The sequence below is a fragment of the Pristiophorus japonicus genome, assembly GCF_044704955.1.
Source record: "Pristiophorus japonicus isolate sPriJap1 chromosome 24 unlocalized genomic scaffold, sPriJap1.hap1 SUPER_24_unloc_1, whole genome shotgun sequence".
Classification (NCBI taxonomy): Eukaryota; Metazoa; Chordata; class Chondrichthyes; family Pristiophoridae; genus Pristiophorus; species Pristiophorus japonicus.
In genome coordinates, this window is record NW_027250648.1 from 2,942,635 (window position 1) to 2,965,636 (window position 23,002).

Consider the following 23,002-nt stretch of genomic DNA (forward strand, 5'->3'; position numbering starts at 1 on the left):
AAGGGAAGGTGGCTCAACCGTGGCTATCTAGGGAAATCAGGGATAGTATTAAAGCCAAGGAAATGGCATACAAATTGGCCAGAAATAGCAGCGAACCTGGGGACTGGGAGAAATTTAGAACTCAGCAGAGGAGGACAAAGGGTTTGATTAGGGCAGGGAAAATGGAGTACGAGAAGAAGCTTGCAGGGAACATTAAGGCGGATTGCAAATGTTTCTATAGGTATGTAAAGAGAAAAAGGTTAGTAAAGACAAACGTAGGTCCCCTGCAGTCAGAATCAGGGGAAGTCATAACGGGGAACAAAGAAATGGCAGACCAATTGAACAAGTACTTTGGTTCAGTATTCACTAAGGAGGACACAAACAACCTTCCGGATATAAAAGTGGTCAGAGGGTCTATTAAGGAGGAGGAACTGAGGGAAATCTTTATTAGTCGGGAAATTGTGTTGGGGAAATTGATGGGATTGAAGGCCGATAAATCCCCAGGGCCTGATGGACTGCATCCCAGAGTACTTAAGGAGGTGGCCTTGGAAATAGCAGATGCATTGACAGTCATTTTCCAACATTCTATTGACTCTGGATCAGTTCCTATCGAGTGGAGGGTAGACAATGTAACCCCACTTTTTAAAAAAGGAGGGAGAGAGAAAGCAGGGAATTATAGACCGGTCAGCCTGACCTCAGTAGTGGGTAAAATGATGGAATCAATTATTAAGGATGTCATAGCAGCGCATTTGGAAAATGGTGACATGATAGGTCCAAGTCAGCATGGATTTGTGAAAGGGAGATCATGCTTGACAAATCTTCTGGAATTTTTTGAGGATGTTTCCAATAAAGTGGACAAAGGAGTACCAGTTGATGTGGTATATTTGGACTTTCAGAAGGCTTTCGACAAGGTCCCACACAGGAGATTAATGTGCAAAGTTAAAGCACATGGGATTGGGAGTAGTGTGCTGACGTGGATTGAGAACTGGTTGTCAGACAGGAAGCAAAGAGTAGGAGTAAATGGGTACTTTTCGGAATGGCAGGCAGTGACTAGTGGGGTACCGCAGGGTTCTGTGCTGGGGCCCCAGCTGTTTACATTGTACATTAATGATTTAGACGAGGGGATTAAATGTAGTATCTCCAAATTTGCGGATGACACTAAGTTGGGTGGCAGTGTGAGCTGCGAGGAGGATGCTATGAGGCTACAGAGTGACTTGGATAGGTTAGGTGAGTGGGCAAATGCGTGACAGATGAAGTATAATGTGGATAAATGTGAGGTTATCCACTTTGGTGGTAAAAACAGAGAGACAGACTATTATCTGAATGGTGACAGATTAGAAAAAGGGAAGGTGCAACGAGACCTGGGTGTCATGGTACATCAGTCATTGAAGGTTGGCATGCAGGTACAGCAGGCGGTTAAGAAAGCAAATGGCATGTTGGCCTTCATAGCGAGGGGATTTGAGTACAGGGGCAGGGAGGTGTTGCTACAGTTGTACAGGGCCTTGGTGAGGCCACACCTGGAGTATTGTGTACAGTTTTGGTCTCCTAACTTGAGGAAGGACATTCTTGCTATTGAGGGAGTGCAGCGAAGATTCACCAGACTCATTCCCGGGATGGTGGGACTGACCTATCAAGAAAGACTGGATCAACTGGGCTTGTATTCACTGGAGTTCAGAAGAGTGAGAGGGGACCTCATAGAAACGTTTAAAATTCTGACGGGTTTGGACAGGTTGGATGCAGAAAGAATGTTCCCAATGTTGGGGAAGTCCAGAACCAGGGGTCACAGTCTAGGACCGAGATGAGGAGAAACTTCTTCACCCAGAGAGTGGTGAACCTGTGGAATTCTCTACCACAGAAAGTAGTTGAGGCCAATTCACTAAATATATTCAAAAGGGAGTTAGATGAAGTCCTTACTACTCGGGGGATCAAGGGGTATGGCGAGAAAGCAGGAAGTGGGTACTGAAGTTTCATGTTCAGCCATGAACTCATTGAATGGCGGTGCAGGCTAGAAGGGCTGAATGGCCTACTCCTGCACCTATTTTCTATGTTTCTCTGTTTCTATGATCACTCTTTTCCTCAGGCGGCCGAAGGCTGCGCTGGCGCACTGGAGGCAGCGTTGAATCTCCACATCAATGACTGCTTTTGTTGATAAGAGGCTCCTGAGGTATGAGAAATGGTCCACGTTGTCCAGGGCAGCACCGTGGATCTTGATGACTCGGGGGACAGTGCTGTGCGGCGGGACAGGTTGGTGGAGGATCTTTGTCTTATGTATGTTTAGCGTAAGGCCTATGCTTTCAGATGCCTCAGTGAATACATTGACGATGACTTGGAGTTCAGCCTCTGGATGTGCACGTCGTCCGCGTACTGTAGCTCGAGGACAGAGGTTGGGGTGGATTTGGACCTGGCCTGGAGATGACGAAGATTGAACAGGTTCCCACTGGTTCTGTAGTTTAGTTCCACTCCAGCGGGGAGCTTGTTGAGTGTGAGATGGAGCATGGCAGCGAGGAAGATTGAGAAGAGCGTTGGGGCGATGACACAGCCCTGTTTGACCCCAGTCTGGGTGTGTAATGGATTTGTTGGTAAGGATCACCCATCACCCCTGTGCTGGCTGACCGACATTGTCTCCCGGTTCAGCAACGCCTCGATTTCAGAATTCTCCTCCTTGTTTACAAATCTCTCCACGGCCTCGCCCCTCCCTGTCTCTGTGATCTCCCTCAGTCTCACAACCTCCCCGCCCACCCCCTGAAATAGCCTCTAATTCTGGCCTTGACCATCCCGGATTATAATCGCTCCACCAGCGGTGGCCCTGCCTTGAGCTGCCTGGGCCCCAAGCTCGGGAACTCCCTCCCTAAGACTCTCCCTCTCTCCTCCTACAAGCCGCTGTTTAAAAGCCGCCTCTGTGAGCGACCTGTCGCTCCCCTGCCTTCACTGATTGTTGTGTCTCGGGGCCCAATGTATTTGTCCTGGAACACTCTCACACTGCGCGCTGGGAAGCGCCGTCCGGCCTTTTGTGACGCGCCATAAAGACAAGTTGTTGTTGTTACGGCTCAGCCAATCAGCGGAACAAGTCCCGCCCCTCGGGCTCCCCGATTGGTTGGAGGACCCGCCGCCGGCTTGCTCCCCATTGGTCGGAAGCTCCCGTCAATCAGGCCGTGGGCCCGGGTCACGTGCCCATCGAGCGCGCTCCGCCAAACTGTGTAAAGTGGTGTCGGAACCCGGATGTGCGGACTCTCAGGTTTGGAATTCCCTTTATCTCCTCCTCCCCCCCCCGCGCCATTCTCTACCCAATCTGAGCGGAGAAAACTCACTTTACGTCACCGATCGCGGCTCTTTCACGGACACAAACGCCTTTCTCCGGAAGGCCCCGTGCCGATCCGACTTCGCGCCACAAGATCCGATCGCGCAGGTGCAGCTCCGAGTGTGGGGGGGGGCAGGGGGCGGTTGGCATCCTCTAGGCATGCGCGGTTATACCGACGGTGACTGAGAGGGGCGCTGTGCCGGGCGCGGTTCCCAGACGCTGGGCTGTCAATCACCCGGCTGCTGGTGAGACCGGTGACATCACAGAAGGAGGCCATTCGGCCGATCGTGTCCCTGCCGGCCGGCACAGAGCTCTCCAGCCTAATCCCACTGTACAGCTCTTGGCTTACATTGATATAAGACTTACATTTATATAGCGCCTCTCATGGCCACCAGATGTCTCAAAGCTCTTTACAGAGAATGAAGTTCTGTTGGAGCGTAGTCACTGGTGTAATGTGGGAAACGCGGCAGCCAATCTGCGCACAGCAAGCTCCCACAAACAGCGACGTGGTTGAGGGATCAATATTGGCCAGTACACCGGGGATAACTCCCCTGCTCTGCATCGAATTAGTGCCGTGGGATCTTTTACAGCCACCAGAGAGAGCAGACAGAGCCTCGGTTTAACGTCTCGTCCGACAGTGCAGCACTCCCTCAGCACTGCACTGTACTGCCAGCCTACGCTTTCTGTGCTCACGTCCCTGGAGTGGGACTTGAACCCACAACCTTCTGACTCCGAGGCGAGAGTGCTCCATCATCATAGGCAGTCCCTCGAATCGAGGATGACTAGCTTCCATGTCAAAAAGTTCACGGGTGTTTCAATGAAGAAATAAAATTCCAGGTCCCGAACTAAATCTTGAAGGGTGGAAGATGTCTGTGCGTGGATTTTTTTAACGTGTGATGGCTGTTTCACACAAGCCACTACATAAGCTTGACAGAGCTAGGTCTTGGTCCAGTAGCAAGGATTAATCAAGATGACGAAAGACCAGCTCTGCTGCACGGACCTAGCGTGCACACATATCGCAGTGTGGGCTGGCCCGTGCTGCCCCTTGGCCCTCGCCGTTCCTGGGCCCCAATCACGTCCCTCTACAATCTCTCACCGTTCCTTCGCCCTGACCTCCTGCTGTAGCTGCCCACACTCCAATCGCCGACCTGGATTTTGGTGGTGTCCCTTTTCACTGCCGTTGCTCTCCTGCACCAGCACGTGTTGCTCCTTCCGCACCCTGGCCTGCTCCGATGGTTCTAGCGAGAGTGCTACCCACTGAGCCACAGCTGACCCCTCTGCTAAGAAAAATAGGTCCTTGTTATCCACTCTATCCAGGTGCTCATCATTTTATATATTTCAATTAGGTCTCCCCTCTAAACCTTCCAATTACTTTAAATCTATGCCTCCCCAATTATTGATCATTCTGCTAAGGGAAATAGGTCCTTCCTATCCACTCTGTCTAGGCCCCTCATAATTTTATATACCTTGATGAGGTTTCCTCTCAGCATCTTCTTTTCCTAAGAAAACAACCCCAACCTATTCAATCTTTCCTCGTAGTTAAAATTCCCCAGTCCAGGCAACATCCTCGTAAATCTCTGTACCCTGTCTAGTGCAATCACATCTTTCCTGTAATGTGATAGCCACAACTGCACACAGTACTCCAGCTCTGGCCTAACTTGTGTTTTATACAGTTCAAACATAATCACCCTGCTCTTATATTCTATGCCTCGGCTAATAAAGGCAAGTATCCCGAATACTTTCTTAACCACCTTATCTACCTCTGCTGCTCTCTTCAGGGATCTGTGTACAAGCACTCCAAGGTCGCTCTGTTCCTCTACACTTCTCAGTATCCTACCATTTATTGTGTATTCCTTTGTCTTGTTAGCCCTCCCCAAATGCATTACCTCACACTGGGTTGAATTCCATTTGCCCCTGTTCTGCCCACCTGACCAGTCCATTGATATCTTCCTGCAGTCTACAGCTTTATCCTTTTCTTCTTCATTATCAACCACACGGCCAATTTTTGTATGATTTGCAAACTTCTTAGTCATACCCCTACATTCAGGTCAAAATCATTGATATAAACCACAAGAAGCAAGGGACCCAGTACTGAGCCCTGAGGAACCCCAATGGAAACAGCCTTCCAGTCACAAAAACACCCATCGACCATTACCCTTTGCTTCCTGCCTCTGAGCCAATTTTGGATCCAACTTGCCACTTTGCCTTGGATCCCATGGGCTTTTATTTTTGTAAACATTCTGCCCTAACCGATAAGGGAATAAGGGGTTATGGGAAGCGGGCAGGGAAGTGGACCTGAGTCCATGATCGAATCAGCCATGGTCATATTAAATGGCGGAGCAGGCTCGAGGGGCCGTATGGCCTACTCCTGCTCCTATTTCTTATGTTCTTATGTGGGACTTTATCAAAGGTCTTGCTAAAATCCATAACGACTACATCAAATGCACCACCCTCATCGATCCTCCTTGTTACCTCTATGATAGAGCTATCCAGTTAGTTCCACCCCTCTGCTCTTTCCCCATATCTCTGCAAATATTGTCCCTTCAGTATTTATCCAATTCACGTTTGAAAGTTACTATTGAATCTGCTTCCACCACTCTATCAGGCAGTGCATTCCAGATTGCAACAACTCGCTGCTTATAAAATGTTCCCTCATGTCGCCTCTGCTTCATTCGCCAATCACCTGAACTCTGTGTCCTCTGGTTACCGACCCTTCTGCCACTGGAAAGTGTTTCTCCTTATTTAGTCTATTAAAACCGTTCATGATTTTGAACACTCTAATAAATCTCCTCTTAACCTTTTCTGCTCCAAGGAGAATAACTGCAGCTTCTCCAGTATCTCCACATAACTGAAGTTTCTTATCCTTCGTACCATTCTAGTAAATCTCTTCTGCACCCTCTCTAAAGTGTAGACATCCTTCTGAAAGTGTGGTGCCCAGAATTGAACACAGTGCACCAGCTGAGGCCTAACCAGTGTTTATAAAGGTTGAGCATAACTAAACACAAATGCTGATATTTGTGTGATGGGTTTAGACGGCCGAGGTTTATCCAGTCAGTTGGATGTGAGCTGAAACATGTGCACTTGGAGCGAAGAGCCAGAGACACGCTGTGTAACCGGATACACACATCACTTGTTTCCCACTTGGCCCAAAAGGAATATATTAATTGCAACAATTCATTTGATTTGACTTTAAATAGTTTTGTTTATAAATTTAATTATGCTTCTCTCATTTTATTTCTTAACTCAGATTCACGGCCTCATTTTATTTCTTCCTCTGAGCCCCTCAACTACATCTGGCAGCGTAATGTTGGCGAGTGGTGATTGATTGCCCTGGGAACCAACAGGAAGAGAGCTCAGAGGCCGGAGGGCCCAGGGAGCAGTGTGTTCTGCAACCAATCGCGGTGCTTGAGGGGTGGATCCTGAGTCGGCCTGTCAGGTGAGTCAGTGTGAACTCCTGTTAAACTATTTATCTTTTAACAGTTAAATAAAGATTTCTTTGGTCAGCAAAACAGTTTAACATTTGTCATTATTTTACATAGTATAAGAAATAGGAGCAGGAGTAGGCCATACGGCACCTCGAGCCTGCTCCGCCATTTAATACGATCTTGGCTGATCCGATCATGGACTCAGGTCCACTTCCCTGCCCGCTCTCCATAACCCCTTATTCCCATATTGGTTAAGAAACTGTCTATCTCTGTCTTAAATGAGGCAGCGAATTCCACAGATTTACAACCCTTTGAGAGAAGAAATTCCTCCTCATCTCAATTTTAAATGGGTGGCCCCTTATTCTAAGATTATGCCCCCGAGTTCTAATCTCCCCTATCAGTGGAAACATCCTCTCTGCACTTACCCTGTCAAGCCCCCTCATAATCTTATACATTTCAATAAGATCACCTCTCATTCTTCTGAATTCCAATGAGTAGAGGCCCAACCTTCTCAACCTTTCCTCATAAGTCAACCCCCTCATCTCCGGAATCAACCTAGTGAAACTTCTCTGAACTGCCTCCAAAGCAAGTATATCCTTTTTTAAATATGGAAATCAAAACTGCACACAGTATTCCAGGTGTGGCCTCACCAATACCCTGTATAACTGTAGCAAAGACTTCCCTGCTTTTATACTCTATCCCCTTTGCAATAAATGCCAATTCCATTGGCCTTCCTGATCACTTGCTGTACCTGCATACTAAGCTTTTGTGTTTCATGCACCAGCACCCCCAGGTGTCTCTGTACTGCAGCACTTTGCAATATTATTTAAATAATAACTTGCTCTTCGATGTTTGGTTACAATTTAGCCCCATGTTCCTAATCTTTGGTGTGGAGGGTGTGGATAATCAGAGGATCTTCTCCTGGACCTGCTCTTGGGCCTGGCTAGAACAGCAATTTGTAGGCCCAGGATGGGCAGAGCCCGAGGGGTCGCTCTGGCTGCCTGCCTCTCTTCCTGCGGCCTTGTCCTTGCCCGGTTGGCCCTGGAGAGGGAGCAGGCCGTGTCCACCGGTACATCAGAACATAACGGATAGGAGCCGGAGTAGGCCATTTTGGCCCTTCAGGCCTGCTCTACATTCAACAAGATCATGGCTGATCTACCTCAACTCCATCTTCCTGCACTATCCCTATATCCCTTAATTCCCTGAGTTTCCAAAAAATGTTCGCCTTCTGTCTTGAATCTACTCAATGGCTGAGCACCTACAGCTCTCTGGAGTAGAGATTTCCAAAGATTCACCATCCTCCGAGTGAGGAAATTTCTCCTCATCTCAGTCCTGAATGTCTGATCCCTTATTCTGCAGCGTGGATGAACAAGTGAATCCCTTCCCACACATGGAGCAGGTAAATGGCCTCTCCCCAGTGTGAGTGTGTTGGTGTGCAATGAGGGTGAATGACCGAATCTCTTCCCACAGTGAGAGCGACTGAACTGTTTCTCGTCAGTGTGAACTCACTGGTGTTGAAACAGATCTGCAGAACTTTTAAACCAGTTTGCACCGTATTACATTAGACCCGGTCTCTGTTTATATTACACTAGACCCTGTCTCTGTTTATATTACATTGGACCCTGTCTCTGTTTATATTACACTGGACCCTGTCTCTGTTTATATTACACTGGACCCTGTCTCTGTTTATATTACACTGGACCCTGTCTCTGTTTATATTACACTAGACCCTGTCTCTCTTTATATTACACTAGACCCTGTCTCTCTTTATATTACACTAGACCCTGTCTCTGTTTATATTACACTAGACCCTGTCTCTCTTTACATTACACTAGACCTTGTCTCTCTTTATATTACACTAGACCCTGTCTCTCTTTATATTACACTAGACCCTGTCTCTGTTTATATTACACTAGACCCTGTCTCTCTTTACATTACACTAGACCCTGTCTCTCTTTACATTACACTAGACCCTGTCTCTCTTTACATTACACTAGACCCTGTCTCTCTTTACATTACACTAGACCCTGTCTCTCTTTATATTACACTAGACCCTGTCTCTCTTTACATTACACTAGACCCTGTCTCTCTTTACATTACACTAGACCTGTCTCTGTTTATATTACACTAGACCCTGTCTCTCTTTATATTACACTAGACCCTGTCTCTGTTTATATTACACTAGACCCTGTCTCTCTTTATATTACAATAGACCCTGTCTCTGTTTATATCATACTAGGCTCTGTCTCTGTTTGTATTACACTTGACAGTAACTCTGTTGATAAATAGAGGTATAGAGTACAAATGCGTGGATATTATGATGAACCTGTACAAAACACTGGTCCGGCCTCAACTGGAGTATTGTGCCCAATTCTGGGCACCACACTTTCGGAAGGATGTGAAGGCCTTGGAGAGGGTGCAGAAAAGATTTACAAGAATGATTCCAGGGATGAGGGACTTCAGTTACCTGGACAGACTGGAGAAGCTGGGGTTGCAAGGGGGACAGAGTATAAAAGCAGAGAAGTCCTGCTAGAACAAGGTATTGGTGAGACCATACCTGGAGTACTGCGTGCAGTTTTGGTCTCCGTATTTAAGGAACTATATACTTCCATTGGAGGCAGTTCAGAGAAGGTTCACTCGGTTGATTGCTGAGATGAAGGGGATATCTTATGAAGAAAGGTTGAGTAGTTTGGGCCTATACTCATTGGAGAATGAGAGGTGATCTTATTGAAACATATAAGATACTGAGGGGGCTCGACAAGGTCGATACAGAGAGGATGTTTCTACTCGTGGGGGAACTCGGAGACACTTCCGGTGTCCCTGGGCGCTACGTGTGTGGGAAGTGTATCCGCCTCAAGCTCTTGACGGTCCGCGTTGCGGAATTGGAGATGAGGGTGGATTCACTCTCGAGCATCCACGATGCTGAGAATGACGTGAGTATCACGTGTAGCGAGTTGGTCTTACCGCAGGAGAAGGGTCCACAGCCAGATAGGGAATGGAAGACCAGCAGGAAGAGCAGTGCAAGAAAGATAGTGCAGGGGTCCCCTGTGGTCATCCCCCTGCAAAACAGATACACTGCTTTGAGTACTGTTGGGGAGGATGACTCATCAGGGGAGGGCAGCAGCAGCCAAGTTCATGGCACCGTAGGTGGCTCTGCTGCAAAGGAGGGCAGGAAAAAGAGTGGGAGCGCGATAGTGATAGGGGATTCGATGGTGAGGGGAATAGATAGGCGTTTCTGCGGACGCAACCGAGACTCCAGGATGGTATGTTGCCTCCCTGGTGCAAGGGTCAAGGATGTCTCGGAGCGGGTGCAGGACATTCTGAAATGGGAGGGAGAACAGCCAGTTGTCGTGGTGCACATTGGTACCAACGACATAGGTAAAAAAAGGGATGAGGTCCTACGAAAAGAATTTAAGGAGCTAGGAGCTAAATTAAAAAGTAGGACCTCAAAAGTAGTAATCTCGGGATTGCTACCAGTGCCACGTGCTAGTCAGAGTAGGAATCGCAGGATAGCGCAGATGAATACATGGCTTGAGCAGTGGTGCAGCAGGGAGGGATTCAAATTCTTGGAGCATTGGAACCGGTTCTAGGGGAGGTGGGACGAGTACAAACCGGACGGTCTGCACCTGGGCAGATCCGGAACCAATGTCCTAGGGGGAGTGTTTGCTAGTGCTGTTGGGGAGGAGTTAAACTAATATTGCAGGGGGATGGGAACCTATGCAGGGAGACAGAGGGAGACAAAAATGAGGCAAAAGCAAAAGACAGAAAGGAGATGAGGAAAAGTGGAGGGCAGAGAAACCCAAGGCAAAGAACAAAAAGGGCCACTGTACAGCAAAATTTTAGAAGGACAAAGGGTGTTAAAAAAGCAAGCCTGAAGGCTTTGTGTCTTAATGCAAGGAGTATCCGCAATAAGGTGGATGAATTAACTGCAAATAGATGTTAACAAATATGATGTGATTGGGGTTACGGAGACGTGGCTCCAGGATGATCAGGGCTGGGAACTCAACATCCAGGGGTATTCAACATTCAGGAAGGATAGAATAAAAGGAAAAGGAGGTGGGGTAGCATTGCTGGTTAAAGAGGAGATTAATGCAATAGTTAGGAAAGACATTAGCTTGGATGATGTGGAATCTATATGGGTAGAGCTGCAGAACACTAAAGGGCAAAAATCGTTAGTGGGAGTTGTGTACAGACCTCCAAACAGTAGTAGTGATGTTGGGGAGGGCATCAAACAGGAAATTAGGAGTGCATGCAATAAAGATGCAGCAGTTATAATGGGTGACTTTAATATGCACATAGATTGGGCTAGCCAAACTGGAAGCAATACGGTGGAGGAGGATTTCCTGGAATGCATAAGGGATGGTTTTCGCGACCAATATGTCGAGGAACCAACTAGGGGGGAGGCCATCTTAGACTGGGTGTTCTGTAATGAGAGAGGATTAATTAGCAATCTCATTGTGCGAGGCCCCTTGGGGAAGAGTGACCATAATATGGTGGAATTCTGCATTAGGATGGAGAATGAAACAGTTAATTCAGAGACCATGGTCCAGAACTTAAAGAAGGGTAACTTTGAAGGTATGAGGCATGAATTGGCTAAGATAGATTGGCGAATGATACTTAAGGGGTTGACTGTGGATGGGCAATGGCAGACATTTAGAGACCGCATGGATGAATTACAACAATTGTACATTCCTGTCTGGCGTAAAAATAAAAAAGGGAAGGTGGCTCAACCGTGGCTATCTAGGGAAATCAGGGATAGTATTAAAGCCAAGGAAATGGCATACAAATTGGCCAGAAATAGCAGCGAACCTGGGGACTGGGAGAAATTTAGAACTCAGCAGAGGAGGACAAAGGGTTTGATTAGGGCAGGGAAAATGGAGTACGAGAAGAAGCTTGCAGGGAACATTAAGGCGGATTGCAAAAGTTTCTATAGGTATGTAAAGAGAAAAAGGTTAGTAAAGACAAACGTAGGTCCCCTGCAGTCAGAATCAGGGGAAGTCATAACGGGGAACAAAGAAATGGCAGACCAATTGAACAAGTACTTTGGTTCAGTATTCACTAAGGAGGACACAAACAACCTTCCGGATATAAAAGTGGTCAGAGGGTCTATTAAGGAGGAGGAACTGAGGGATATCTTTATTAGTCGGGAAATTGTGTTGGGGAAATTGATGGGATTGAAGGCCGATAAATCCCCAGGGCCTGATGGACTGCATCCCAGAGTACTTAAGGAGGTGGCCTTGGAAATAGCGGATGCATTGACAGTCATTTTCCAACATTCTATTGACTCTGGATCAGTTCCTATCGAGTGGAGGGTAGCCAATGTAACCGCACTTTTTAAAAAAGGAGGGAGAGAGAAAGCAGGGAATTATAGAACGGTCAGCCTGACCTCAGTAGTGGGTAAAATGATGGAATCAATTATTAAGGATGTCATAGCAGCGCATTTGGAAAATGGTGACATGATAGGTCCAAGTCAGCATGGATTTGTGAAAGGGAGATCATGCTTGACAAATCTTCTGGAATTTTTTGAGGATGTTTCCAATAAAGTGGACAAAGGAGTACCAGTTGATGTGGTATATTTGGACTTTCAGAAGGCTTTCGACAAGGTCCCACACAGGAGATTAATGTGCAAAGTTAAAGCACATGGGATTGGGGGTAGTGTGCTGACGTGGATTGAGAACTGGTTGTCAGACAGGAAGCAAAGAGTAGGAGTAAATGGGTACTTTTCGGAATGGCAGGCAGTGACTAGTGGGGTACCGCAGGGTTCTGTGCTGGGGCCCCAGCTGTTTACATTGTACATTAATGATTTAGACGAGGGGATTAAATGTAGTATCTCCAAATTTGCGGATGACACTAAGTTGGGTGGCAGTGTGAGCTGCGAGGAGGATGCTATGAGGCTACAGAGTGACTTGGATAGGTTAGGTGAGTGGGCAAATGCGTGGCAGATGAAGTATAATGTGGATAAATGTGAGGTTATCCACTTTGGTGGTTAAAAACAGAGAGACAGACTATTATCTGAATGGTGACAGATTAGGAAAAGGGAAGGTGCAACGAGACCTGGGTGTCATGGTACATCAGTCATTGAAGGTTGGCATGCAGGTACAGCAGGCGGTTAAGAAAGCAAATGGCATGTTGGCCTTCATAGCGAGGGGATTTGAGTACAGGGGCAGGGAGGTGTTGCTACAGTTGTACAGGGCCTTGGTGAGGCCACACCTGGAGTATTGTGTACAGTTTTGGTCTCCTAACTTGAGGAAGGACATTCTTGCTATTGAGGGAGTGCAGCGAAGATTCACCAGACTGATTCCCGGGTTGGTGGGACTGACCTATCAAGAAAGACTGGATCAACTGGGCTTGTATTCACTGGAGTTCAGAAGAGTGAGAGGGGACCTCATAGGAACGTTTAAAATTCTGACGGGTTTGGACAGGTTGGATGCAGGAAGAATGTTCCCAATGTTGGGGAAGTCCAGAACCAGGGGTCACAGTCTAAGGATAAGGGGTAAGCCATTTAGGACCAAGATAAGGAGAAACTTCTTCACCCAGAGAGTGGTGAACCTGTGGAATTCTCTACCACAGGAAGTAGTTGAGGCCAATTCACTAAATATATTCAAAAGGGAGTTAGATGAAGTCCTTACTACTCGGGGGATCAAGGGGTATGGCGTGAAAGCAGGAAGTGGGTACTGAAGTTTCATGTTCAGCCATGAACTCATTGAATGGCGGTGCAGGCTAGAAGGGCTGAATGGCCTGCTCCTGCACCTATTTTCTATGTTTCTATGAATCTAGAACTAGGGGGCATAGTTTCAGAATATGGGGTCACCCATTTAAAACTGAGATGAGGGGGAATTTCTTCTCTAAGGGTTGTAAATCTGTTGAATTCTCTGCCCCAGAGAGCTGTGGAGACTGGATCATTGACTATATTTAAGGCGAAGATAGACAGATTTTTGAGCGATAAGGGAGCAAAGGGTTTTGGGGAGCGGGCAGGGAAGTGGAGCTGAGTCCATGATCAGATCAGTCATGATCTTATTCAATGGGGAGCAGGCTCGAGGGGCCAGTTGGCTGACTCCTGCTCCTATTTCTTATGTTCTCCTTAGAGCAGGGAAGATTGAGAGGAGATTTGATGGAGGTGTTCAAAATCATAGGGGTCTTGCCAGAGTTGATAGAGAGAAACTGTTTCCATTGGCAGAAGGGTCGAGAACCAGAGGACACAGATTTAAGGTGATTGGCAAAAGAACCAAAGGCAATACAAGAAAAAACCTTTTTGCGTAGCGAGTGGTTAATATCTGGAATGCACGGCCTGAAAGGGTGGTGGAGGCAGACTCAATCACGGCTTTGAAAAGGGAGTGGGATATGCATCTGAAAGAAAACATTTGCAGGGCTGTGGGGTAAGGGCGGGGGAGTGGGACTAGCTGAGGTACTCTTGCAGAGAGCAGGCATGGGCTCGACGGGCCGAATGGTCTTGTTACATGCTGTAACCATTCTCTGATTCTATGGTTCTAACTCTATCAACATCAGCCTCTATTCCCTTCTCCCTCATATGCTGATCCTAAGTGCATCGATACTGGAAACACAGAGCGACCAATCCAGAGCCGCTCTGTATCAGGGTGGGCGCTGGATGCGGAAGTCTCTCCCTGGCCTGTGTGGGTCTGTTTGTTGCATCAGTTTGACCTGGAGTGGAGAGCGGGGAGAAGCTGCTGGGTTTCATCCCCAGTACCTCTGAGCCCAGTAGGGCCCAACAATTTCCGATGAGAGACTGTCAACGGCAGTGGATTCTAGGGGAGATTAGGTTGTGAAACAGACACTGTCCGCACAATGTAGAAGAGTATTGTTTTAGGAACAGGGAGGTCCTGCTACAACTGTATAGGGTCTTGGTGAGGCCGCACCTGTAGTACTGCGTGCAGTTTTGGTCACCTTACTTAAGGAAGGGATATACTAGCTTTGGAGGGGGTACAGAGACGATTCACCAGGCTGATTCCGGAGATGAGAGAGTTATCTTATGATGATAGATTGAGAAGACTGGGTCTTTACTCGTTGGAGTTCAGAAGGATGAGGGGTGATCTTATAGAAACATTTAAAATAATGAAAGGGATAGACAAGATAGATGCAGAGAGGTTGTTTCCACTGGTCGGGGAGACTAGAACTAGGGGGCACAGCCTCAAAATATGGGGGAGCCAATTTAAAACTGAGTTGAGAAGGAATTTCTTCTGTGAATCTGTGGAATTCTCTGCCCAAGGAAGCAGTTGAGGCTAGCTCATTGAATGTATTCAAATCACAGATAGATAGATTTTTAACCAATAAGGGAATTAAGGGTTACGGGGAGCGGGCGGGTAAGTGGAGCTGAGTCCACGGCCTACTCCAGTTCCTAATTCTTATGTTCTTATGTTCTAACAAGTATTTCTGTAGAGGCTTTCAATATACAGATTTGTTTTAATCCATTCTTGGGATGTGGGTGTCACTAGTAGGGCCAGAAATATTTCCAATTTCCATTTGCCCCTTGACAAGGTGATGGTGGGCCGTCTCGAACCGCTGCAGTCCGTGTGGTGAAGGTCCTCCTACAATGCTGTTAGATGAGGAGTTCCAGGATTTTCACCCAGTGACGATGTAGGAACGGCGATATATGCCCAAGTCAGGATGTGAGACTTGGAGGGGAACTTGGAGGTGATGGATTTCCCATGCACCTGCTGCCCTGGTCCATCTAGGTGGTAGAGGTTGTGGGTTTGGGAGGTTGTGTCAAAGTTATGGTCGTGTTGCAGATGTATAAAGTCCCTCACCTTCGCCCCGCCCACCTCTCTCTCCTCCCATAGAGGCCAGAGTTTTGTGTAGGCCCAGACCGGGTGGTGGGTTCCCGTCCCTGAAGGACATTAGTGACCAGTTGGGTTATTACAACAATCCAGCAGCTTTCATGGTCACTTTTTTTCTACTGACGGTCGCACAAATAACCAGGTTCATTCAGCTCAATTTCACAACCTGCCTTTGTGTTTTTGTGGGTTCTCTTTCACCCACCCTTTTTCCTGTTTGAAATTCACTTTACAGGGTATTAAAAGCCGAGGATTTGTCGACCGAAGGCTCAAAACAAACATCACATTAAGATGTGATGGAGTCACTCGATTCATCGGGAACGGAATATCATCGGCCTTTGACCATGGAAGCGAAAAGCACCGTTCATAGCGGGGAGAAACAGTACACTGCCATAATCAGGACCCATAATCCCTTGGGAGCACAGGTATTTAAGGAGGCCTCACAGGTTGGAGAGGCACTCTGGAGACCTGCAATAAAAGACGAAGGTCACACTTTACTTTGAGCTCACAGTGTTCAGTCTGACTCTCTCCATGCATAACATAAAGGAGGGCAGGAATCACTACTGCTCTGTAGACCATGAGCATGGTGCCGGGTTTGCGATCTTGGTCTTTGAACATGCTTTTCCTCAGGCGACCAAAGGCTGCCCTGGCACACTGTAGGTGGTGTTGGGTTTCGTCATCGATGTCTGCCCTCACTGATAGGAGGCTCCACACTGTTCAAGGTATTGTCGTGGATCTTGATGAGTGGAAGGCAGTACTATGAGGCAGGGGCAGATTAGTAGAGAACGTTTGTAACATATGATCAGCAATATACCCTTTTTTCTTACAAAACATATAGAATGTCGAAAAATGTTTGCATATAAGAACAGAAGAACATTAGAAATAGGAACAGGAGTGGGCCATACGGCCCCTCGAGCCTGCTCTGCCATTTAATACGATCATGGCTGATCCGATCATGGACTCAGGTCCACTTCGCTGCCCGCTCTCCATAACCCCTTATTCCCTTATCGTTTAAGAAACTGTCTATTTCTGTCTTAAATTTATTCAATGTCCCAGCATCCACAGCTCTCTGAGGCAGCGAATTCCACAGATCCACAACTCTCTGAGAGAAGAAATTTATCTCATCTCTGTTTTAAATGGGCGGCCCCTTATTCTAAGATTATGCCCTCAAGTTCTAGTCTCCGCTATCAGTGGAAACATGCTATCTGCATCCACCTTGTCAAGCCCCCTCATAATCTTATACGTTTCGATAAGATCACCTCTGATTCTTCTGAATTCCAATGAGTAGAGGCCCAACCTACTCATCCTTTCCTCATAAATTAACCCCCTCCCCTCCGGAATCAACCTTGTGAACCTCCTCTGAACTGCCCCCAAAACAAGTATATCCTTTCGTAAATATGGAAACCAAAACTGCACACAGTATTCCAGATGTGGCCTCACCAATATCCTGTACAACTGTAGCAAGACTTCCCTGCTTTTATACTTCATCCCCTTTGCAATAAACGCCAAGATTCCATTGACCTTTCTGATCACTTGCAGTACCTGCGTACTAACCTTTTGTGTTTCATGTACAAGTACCCCCAGGTCCCGCTGTACTGCAGCACTTTGTAATCTTTCTCCATTTAAATAATAACTTGCTCTTTGATTTTTTTCTGCCAAAGTGCATGACCTCACACTTTCCAACATTATACTCCATCTGCCAAATTTTTGCCCACTCACTTAGCCTGCCGATGTCCTTTTGCAGATTTTTTGTGTCCTCCTCACACATTGCTTTTCCTCCCATCTTTGTAACGTCAGAAAACTTGGCTATAATGCGCACTGACATGTGACAAACACATGGATTCCGGGCCAAGTTTCTGTTTTAAAGTAGTGCACGTTATCTGAAAACACGTGTAAACCCAGCTCATTAAGAATTGTGCATATAGCATGCTCCAATATATATTGAACACTTTATCTATTGACGTCAAAAACATTATTTGTGAACAATTATAGAAATATATTAATGCAATTGTTTTGTTTTATGTATGTTAATCCCAGTCAGAAATATTTTTCCCCTCTCCTCATTTTCTTTCCTTTTTCCATGTGTGGACCGTTCCCATGCTTTATACCATCTTTGTTATTAAGGACTTTTAATTGCCTCGTTGAGAAGATCTTTTATTTTATCCTCTCTCTATTAAGCAGTTGAGATCATTCAACTCATTAATTCCTCTGAGCAATTGGAGTATCTGCTGGTTCTCTACTGTCCCCGCCAACCCTACCCGCCCTTATTTTCTCTCCCATTGTACATAGAGGTTTGCTTATCTTTTAGTTTTCAGTTCTCAGAAAGGATCTTGCATCCAAAACATTAACCTGTTTTCTTCCTTTACAGATGCAGATAGGCCTGGTGTATATTTCCAGCACCTTTGGTTTTAATTTCACATTTCCAGCTGTTTTCCTTTTATATTTATATGTTAAGGTTGTTACATTTAGAATAACTCCACAAGACTGTATGTAATCTTAAGCTCAAACTGTTGTGAGCTTGGTCTCTTTACTGTGACTCCAGAGTGAGGAAGCAGCATGGTAGGATTACCTTTTATACCTGCTTGCCCTGGGTGCATAGGTGAGCCTTAGGTCTCCCACAGGTGTGCCCCCTGGTGACAAGTCCTACATATTGGTGAGATTTACATACATAACATCACTTCCCCCCCCCCCCCCCAAAGTCTTATGTACAAGTTATTTCCAAGTTGAGGCGATCTGGCGCTCTGCGTTCCTGGATCGATCGCCTGAGTTGAAGTCCTGGCATGGGTGAGTTGGTCGGATCATTGTTGCACGGCCGCGCGGCTGGTCTGCTCAGACTGTTGAGCATGGTGGGATCATCCTCGTGGTTGACAGCGAGGTCGATTGTGTTAGTGGGTCACTGGGGGCCAGGTCCTTTCACACTGGTTCCTGGTTATCTGTAGTTCGCAATTTGGTCTGGTCCAAATATTTTCTGCGTTTGCCCATTACATGGTTTCACAACAAACACTCCATTCCCCTCTTTGGCTAATACAGTGCTAGCAGCCCATCCGGGGGCATGGTCATGGTCTACATCATTTCTTCTGATGTCGCGTGGAGGAGCCGTGCGATCATGGTACATTCTCTGCTGATAGCATACGGAAGGCTCGGTTTTGAGTGATTCTGTCCTGTGACTGCGTAGCATCTGGGATAGCCGAGTCTGAGGAGTCTACCGTGACACGTATGGTGCTCGGCTTTATGATTTGGTCTGCCCGCTCCGGACTATTGTCGCTGCCCCTAAGACCTGGCAAGCCAAGGGTGGCCAATATGGCCTTGAGACTTTCAGTAGTGGCGGGAGGTCGCATGGTCCCTGTGGATCCTGGGCCATGGTATGGAGGCCCAGGACCACCGACTGTGTGTAGCCTCCCTGCCTTTCTTTGCAACGTTGCAGGGTTGCCCCATTGAAGGCAATCTGATGGGATGAGCATTTCGTCTTTGCGACTGATAAGTTGCAACATCCCGTCTAGCGCTTCCTCGTTAGCAGGCGGTAACGTGGGATCTTTGCTGGTCCAGGTCCTAAACTGGGGGGCCGTTACGGTTTGTGTGTGTGGACAAGGCTTCAGCCGATCATCCAACCTGGAGAGACATAAGCGCAGTCACACTGGGGAGAAACCGTGTAAATGTGGGGACTGTGGGAAACATTTCAACTCTCCGTCCCAGCTGGAAACACACCAGCGAGGTCACACTGGGGAGAGACCGTTCACCTGCTCTGAGTGTGGGAAACGATTCACTCATCCAGCCTGCTGATACACCAGCGTGTTCACAAGTGACTGTAGTGGTGAGATTCTGCTGTTATTGCGGCTGTTAATCACATCCCGACTGAATCGTGTTGATTCTGACAGTTGGGGTTTGTTTCCACTGAAGTTAATAACTCCTGTAACTGGACTGGAATTTAATATTTGGGATATATACAAATAAATTAGTGTTGCTTTCAACACATTGCTGCAGAATTTTGACTTTCCTACCCGAGTGTTTAGCATCACCTGGCTGGAGCTCAGAGGGGACAATCTGGGGGGAGGATCGTATGGGGGGAGAACTTCAGCCTGGACACAGTCCTTCAGGGTCACACTGAGAGGGGCAAATGGCACTTTGGTCTTTATCATCTCTTCACTGACAGCAAAGTCACTGTGCGGGTTAATCTTGACGGTGTAAGGTGCGGATGACATCCACCCAAGGGTGTTTAAAGAGATGGGACGGGTGCTCTGTCAGCCCCTTGCCCATATCTTCAACACCTCAGTAGAGTCATGGATTGTTCCCTGAGATTGAAAGGTAGCACATGTAGTTCCAATTTTCCAAATTGGGCACAAGTGTGAGCTCGGGAACTGAAGGCCCATCAACGTGACCTCGATCACCGGGAAGGTGCTTGAAGAGATCCTGAGAGATGCTGTTTTCGATCATGGAGAAAGGGAAGGAGCCATTAGAGATACTGAACACGGATTCCGGTAAACAAGGTCATGTCTTACAAACTAGCTTGAGTTTGTAAAGAAGTTGTTAGGTTGGTGGATGGGGGAATCCGGTTGACATTGTCTAGCTCAGGGTGTCAAACTCATTTTCTATGGTGGGCCTGATCCAATATCCTGGCACTTGGCACAGGCCACATTCAGCAAAAGTTATTAAAATAGGAATAAATGAAGATAAACTACATCGGAATTTATATTTATATTTTATTTACTGCCGCTGCTCCCGATCCCTGATACCTCTTAGCTTGAGCATTCATGAACTGACCCTGCTCACACCATAACCACAAGGATATCGGTGCCTGGTTCTGCCTGTGACCACAAGGCTGTGTCACTGCCACACACACATACCGTTTCCTTGTTTCACATCTCCATACAAACACCATCACTTCACACATCCCCTTTCTACACAATTGCAGCAGACATGAGCAAGGACATGAGGCTTATTAAAAGACACATTTCATTACAGCAAAGGTTACACTGGGAGAAATGTTCAGTTATTTTCCATTACAGGCAAAATGCTGGACAAACCTGGATGAGGCACCTGAACAGTGTCTCATCGGCCTACAGGCTTTTCTTAAATAGATTTGCTGCCTGGATATAAACTTAAACCAGCTTTGCAGGCGTGATGCTCTATTCACACATTGAAGGTGGAAGAGATGCTGTGGGGCACACGCTAAGTCCAGTCGCTGAAAGTGATTAACAGACTGGGTTTTGTGTTTAGTGATCCCGGGCGTGTTACCCATACCAGCAAAGATGAAGCCCATGGAATAAAAGGGACATTGGCAGCATGGATACACAGTTGGTTAAGTGACAGGAAACAGAGAGTTGTGGGGAACGGTTGTTTTTCGGACTGTAGGAAGGTACACACTCAGTACTGGGGCCACTGCTTTTCTTGATCAATATTAAATACACAGACTTGGGTGTATAGGGCACAATTTCCAAATCTGCAGATGGATCAAAACTTGGAAGTATAGTGAATGGTGATGAGGATGGTGATAGACTTCAGGAGGACACAGACAGGCTGGTGAAATGGGCGAACACATGGCAGATGAAACTTAACAGAAAAGTTTGGAGTGATACATTTTGGTCGGAAGAACGAGGAGAGGCAATATAAACTAAAGGGTACAATTTTAAAGGGGGTACATGAACAGAGAGACCTGGGGGTCAAATGCGCACAAATCGTTGAAGGGGGCAGGGCAGGTCAAGAAAGCAGTTTAAAAATGCTTACGGGATCCTGGGCATCATAGAGGCATAGATTACAAAAGCATGGATATTATGGTGGACCTCTATAAAATACAGATTCGGCCTCAACTGGAGTATTGGGTCCAATTCTGGGCACCGCATTTTAGAAAGTATGTGGAGGCCTTAGAGAGGGTGCAGAAAATATTTGATTTGATTCCAGGGATGAGGGACTTCAGTTACTTGGATAAACTGGAGAAGCTGGGAGCAGAGGAGATTTGATAGATGTTCAAAATCATGAGGGGTCTGGACAGAGTGATAGAACCTGTTCCCATTGGCCGAAGGGTCAAGAACCAGAGGTCACAGATTTAAGGTGATGGGCAGAAGAACCAAGGGCGACGTCAGAAAAACCCTTTTTAGGCAGCGAGTGGTCAAGATCTGGAATGCAGCCGGAAAGGGAGGGAGGTGCAGGCAGACCCAGTCACAGCTTCCACAAGGGAGTCGGATAAGTCCGAGAAGGAGAGAAGTTTGTGGGGCTCTGGGGAAAGGGTGGGGGAGTGGGACCAGCTAAACGCTCTTGCAGAGAGCCAGCACGGGCTCGATGGGCCAAATGGCCTCCTTCCGTGCAGTAACCTCTCTCTGATTGTAAAGGTGATGAAAAAGCTGTTGCCCAGGATGTTCCATCTCCCGGGCACTGGGACCCAGTGAGGAACAGAGACCCTGAAGTCCTGCCCACTGGGGCCCGCAAGCCCCAACCATCCGGATTCAGCCCCGCCCGCTGGGGGAGCCCTGCCCACCTGGGCTCAGCCCCACCCACTGGGGCCCGCAAGCCCCGCCCCTCACACACTGATTGTCGTGAGTTTCTGTCCAGGACTCTCAGTGAAGGCTTTTGTCAACTGGTGTTCCAGGCTGAGAGAGAAGGGGGCAGCATTTACAGAGCAAAGTCCCAGCCCACATTACACCCAGGTCTGACACAGTCACTGTATTCATCAGGGCCCCAATATCGTCGGCTCTGAGTGTGGAAGGGCAAATGTGTGTTTGTTCTGTGTGTGGGCAAAGATTTCAAACATCAGTGTGACTGCAAAAGCCCCAACACACACACCACGCCCCCCACCGAGTGAGAGTGTTCCAGTGCACCGACTGTGGAAAGAGCTTTAACCAGTTACACAGCCTGAAAAAACATCACCCCATTCACAGTGGGGAGAAACCGTACACGTGTTGTGTGTGTGGACCAGGCTTTAACTGATCATACAACCTGGAGAGACATAAGGACACCAGCACCACGGAGAAACTATGGAAATGTAGGGACTGTGGGAAGGGATTCAATTCCCCGTCCCAGCTGGAAACTCATGGACGCAGTCACACTGGTTGGAGGCCGTTCAGTTGCTCTCGCTGTCTGAAGACTTTCAAAGAATGATCTAACCTGCTGAAACACCAGCAAATGTAGACTGACGAGAGATCATTTAGGTGCTGTCACTGTGCAAAGACATTTGCTCACTCGTCCACCCCACAAACACCAGTGAGTTCACACCAGGTAAAGGTCGTTCTCCTGCTGCGTATCTGGGAGGGGATTCACTCGTTTATCTAACCTGCTGACCCACAAGTGAGTTCACACTGGAAGTGGCCATTCTCCTGCTGCGTATGTGGGAGGGGATTCACTCCGTCATCCAACCTCCGGACACACCAGCTTGTTCACACTGATAATAAATCTTTGAAATGTTCTGACTGGGAAGAGCTTTAAAAGCACAAAGGATCTGCTGACACAAAGCAAATTCATACTGGGGAGATGCTGTTCACCTGCCCCGAGTGTGGGAAGGGATTCACTAATTTATCCAACCT

The 23,002-nt window shown here is 47.3% G+C and overlaps 1 long non-coding RNA gene across 1 annotated transcript; it reads left to right on the forward strand.

Annotated features, from left to right (window-relative positions):
- Nucleotides 1-2,764: 2,764 nt before the first annotated feature.
- Nucleotides 2,765-16,272, forward strand: LOC139241168 (uncharacterized). The gene is made up of 3 exons (XR_011588806.1): nucleotides 2,765-3,214; nucleotides 6,525-6,713; nucleotides 15,727-16,272. It is a non-coding gene; the product is annotated as an uncharacterized lncRNA (long non-coding RNA).
- Nucleotides 16,273-23,002: the final 6,730 nt, after the last annotated feature.